Source organism: Tupaia chinensis, unplaced genomic scaffold (assembly GCF_000334495.1).
Source record: "Tupaia chinensis unplaced genomic scaffold, TupChi_1.0 Scaffold145380_1, whole genome shotgun sequence".
NCBI lineage: Eukaryota > Metazoa > Chordata > Mammalia > Scandentia > Tupaiidae > Tupaia > Tupaia belangeri.
In genome coordinates, this window is record NW_006205241.1 from 11,013 (window position 1) to 15,723 (window position 4,711).

Genomic DNA, 4,711 nt, shown 5'->3' on the forward strand with positions numbered 1-4,711 from the left:
TGTTTGCTATGAGGGTATTTGGATTGATTAGGGTCTTTGGTGATTCAATAAACTGTGGGGGAAAAACAGTATAGAAAGCAAACATAGATACCAGAGACAGTGTGGGGGGAGAATGGGAGATGGCAGAAGGTAAGAGATAGGGAATCAAGGATGGGGGGGGAAGTAAAACATACAGAAAACAAGAAATGGAAGATCATTTGCTCACAATAACATGTTTATTGATGTGCTTGATTGAGACAATACACAGTGTGCTCTGGATGGAAAATCTCATTTTGTAATGATGTACAGTGAATGAATGCAAATAAATAAATTGAAATAAAAGAAAAAAGAAAAAATATATAAAATATTTATACATATTATTTAAATCTAACATAAAGAAGATTAAATTTATTTAATTTGACAATATTTTTATATTATTTAGCATAGTGATATTTAGCAAAATATCAGAATATTTTGCTATCTTTTGAATGTTTTAAGGTCTCTTTATAATATTTAGCAAAATATTAAAATATTTTGATATCTTTTGAATGTTTTAAGGTCTCTTTATAAACATCCAAAATTTATTTTGAGGTAAAAGAATTTAATTTAGAATTTGATTTTGGAGAAACCTTGTTAAATATAGTAGAAAGCATAAATAGTTGTGTTCACTGTCAGCAGAAAATAAAAATGTAATGTTTTTAAGTGCCTTAGATTAAAAAGCACTAACCTAGTGTCTATTGACACTAAAAAAAAAACAATATAGCAGTAGACTATAGCAGTTAGATATGCCATTTAGATGTAATAATAAAAAAAAACCTTAAAGGCTAATATAAGGATTACATATAAAAATTTTTATGTTAGATTTAGTTTTTACTACTTTTAGCTATTGAACTATAAGAGAACTAAAAATTGAACTTTAGGAAAATAAATCTCATTTAATAGCACTTAAAACTTTTTTTTTGTGAGGTTTTTACTATAGGGCGTGTGCGCTCACCAGAAAGACAGAGAGAGACAGAGAGACAGAAAGCGAGAAATCATCCCCCTCCCAAGAGAGGATGGCCATGCCGCAATCCCCTTCTCCTCCATACTCCTCTTGGGATCTTGGGCACGCACACACACGTGCCTGACATGAGTTTAAGCCACCGGGTCTGGGACTCGAACCATGGTCGACTACATGGGAGTTTAGTGACATAGCCATTACGCTAACTGCTGATCCCGCACTTAAAACTTTTTAAAACTATTTTATCTTGATTATTTGTTAAAAAAAAAAAATTAGAGAAGGTTAGTCATTAATCCATTTTTCCTGTTGGTCAGATGTAATATAATATATTATGTAATATAATATATAAATACTAGCTGTTTTATAAGACTAATTATATGAAAACGAATATTATGTTGGTTGATTACTAATTATTGGACAAAGTATATGTTGGAATCTGTGGAGATTCTTATTAAATTCTTTTTTACTATATTTGAAGTCAGATTATTTGTCAATGATTTTAAGTTACATGATCTTGAAAAGTATTTAATTTGTATTAGTGATTTTTTTATAAATCGAATGGAATTTTTAAGATCTTTTATTACATAGACATACAAAATACCACATAACATGCATGTATGGACATACACACAAAAATAAAAGATTTTCATTTTTTGAGAAGATTTTTAATGATTTTTTACATCCCCCCTAAAATGAGAATGCTTTATGTATTTTAACTCTGTCAAGTCTTTATAGATTCTTTTATTAAATTGAGGAATTAAAAGTTGTCTTGATCATTTCCATCCTGGCTTTCACAATCTTGCCAATTATTGCTTATTTTTATGCTCCTTACAAAGAACTGAACCTGGTCATTTTTTTCTTGCTTGCCCAGAATAGAAACTGCTTAATACTATGACGGATTCCCAGATATAATTAGATAGTTTCTGAGTCTATTGAAATCATGAATAATCTGGTTTTATTTTTGTATGTACACTTAATAATATACATTTTAGCATTACTTCTTAATTGTTAATTTTGCCATTAATTGTTATAGCTCTAAATATTTGCTTAATATGTACAATTTATAGATTAAACAAGGTAGAAAGTTTATATTTTAAAGGTACACATAGCGACACTGGATGAGTAAAGGTGAGGATTTTATGCAGATTAATTACTAGAGAGCAAGTGTCCTAGGTGACTAGGAGGGAAAAGGATTTCTAACAGGGAGGGAGGGTCCCATAGGAATTTTTTTGTCTCCATATTTTTGTAATAGTGGAGGTTTGGGGGCATAAAGATTTTTAAATAGATCACTAATTTGCCAGAAAGTTGTATTTTTGAAGACTAAGTTAATCGATATGTGGCCTTTTAAACTCAGCATGTTTCTAAATTAATTACTAATTTTAAGGTGGAGTCCATTAATTAAGGCAAAGAAAGCATTTCTAATGCTTGTAACTCAGCATGGATATTGCTGAACAAGAAACAATTCAGTTCGATTTGTAGGTATATTGTAAACTACTTTAACAACTCTTTCATTTAACTTTCTTTTTGCTTTGGATAGGCTGGTAATAAAGCAAAAACTTGGGCAGAACTTGTTTATGTCATTTAAGTGTATTATTTATTTTTAAAGAGTCTTAAAAGAGATCGAATAAAATTAATTCTTTTAGAAGCTTCTGCATACTAATAGGCATCCTTGGATAGTACTAAATTGGAAATTCTTAATTTTTTAAGAATTATTCATTTAACTTTATTTGTTATTATTTTTTAACCCAACCAGAGAGTGACAGAGAAAGAAAGGAACAGTAAGAAAGCATGCCGCTGGGTCCAGGACTCAAACTGCTGTTGACCATATCCAGCATCTCAACCACCACACCATAAGATAACCCCAGGGAATTCTTAGTGGCCATAGTAATTTTACATTATGTTACTAAGATCTCACCACTTTGTAAATATTGGCGCTTTCTTTTTATTTTTTCTTTAAATTTATTTATTTTTTACATTAATTCACTATACATCATTACATCATACAAATAAATTTTCCATCCAAAATACACTGTATATTGGCTCAATCAAGCGCATCAACATACATATTGTCAGCAAATAATTTTCCATTTCTTATGTCTTGTATACTTTGCTTTTTTTGTTTTTGCCATCCTTGATTCCCTCTCACCCTCTTCCATGTCCCACCCTCCTCCCACATTTTCTCTGGTATCCATGGTTGCTTTCTATGCCTTCCCCCCCCATTTAATTGATTTGCTGATGAACTTACTTAGTCTAAATATTTCCAATAGCAAGTGCAACTGATATATACCTATATATGAACCCAAGTCTGACTTTAGGCATAAACCTCAATGAGTAGAATGAACATACTATAAAGTAGTACCTAGCTGGGGCTATATAGCTTAATGCAGTCATCAAATATGCATTTTTTAAAATTTAGATAAGAACAGTTTTACTGTTTTTTTTTTCTCCTGAAACTTTTTTTTTAATTACTTAACATTCATTCCTTGAGCATCATCGCAACATACTAAATGTGGTTTCCCATCTGGAATAAACTGCATTGTGGCTTAATCATGCATGTTATCATCAATAATATTCCATTTCTACTGTCATATATATATATGTATATGTATATATATGTTTTTTACCCCATGTTTGACCCTCTGCCCTTTCCCACTCTCTTATTACACTATCTCTGCTATATACAGTTGCCTTCAATTCCTTTTCCCCCAACATTTTGTTGATCACATAATATCATAAGTAATCTAACTACTTTCAATAGTAAGTTCAGCTGGTAATTTCAAGAAAAGCAGTTTTGAACTGGTAACAATATTTCCTTGAAACTTAAAACCTAGAAACAGGTTAGTATTCTGTTTAAATAGTAGGTACATGAATCTATTGACAGCTCAAGACAGGACAAAAATCCTTTAAAAGCAGACAACAAAGCTTAGAAGAAAAGTAGCAATGTTTTAGTCAAGTCACAGAATGTTGTTTCATCATTTCAGTCTCATGTACTTAATCTTTCTTCTGTTGTGCTTCAATCTTCTAGATTGAATTCTAGGATATAATATTCATCTCCAGACATTGCCCCTACAATAAAGTTGCCCATTTTCTTAGTTTTTGAACTCTTACTTCTGTGCATCTGCATTTAATTTTACTAACATAGCACTCCCTTAAGAACTTGGAGATCTGGTCTGGTGCTGGCAAATTCTTTCAGGTTTTGTTTATCTGGGAATGTTCATGTCTTTTCTTCCCAAATGAATGATAATCTTGCTGGGTAGAGTATTCTTGGTTGAAATTGCTTTTCCCTTAACACTTTGAATATATTTTCCCATTCTTTCTTCTCTCACATTGTTTCTGATGAGAGGTCTACTGTTAGTCTGATAGGATACCCTTTGTAGGTAACTTGCCATTTTTCTCTTGCCAATCTTAGTATCTTGTCTTTGTCTGTGGTTTTGGTCAATCAGGCTATAATGTGTCTTGAAGAAGATCTTCTTGGGTTGATTCTATTTGGGGTCCTCTGTATTTCTTGGGTCTGAATCGTTGAGTGCCTCTCTAGGTTTGGAAAGGTTTCTTGGGACCAGCAATTAGTGTAATGGCTATGTCACTGGACTCCCACAAAGTTGACTACGGTTCACGTCCCAGACCCAGTGGCTTAAAACACTGGGTGCGTGTGCGTGTGTGCCCAAGATCCCAAGAGGAGAATGAAGGAGAAGGGCTTGCAGCATGGCCATCCCCCCTGGGGGGTGATTTCTC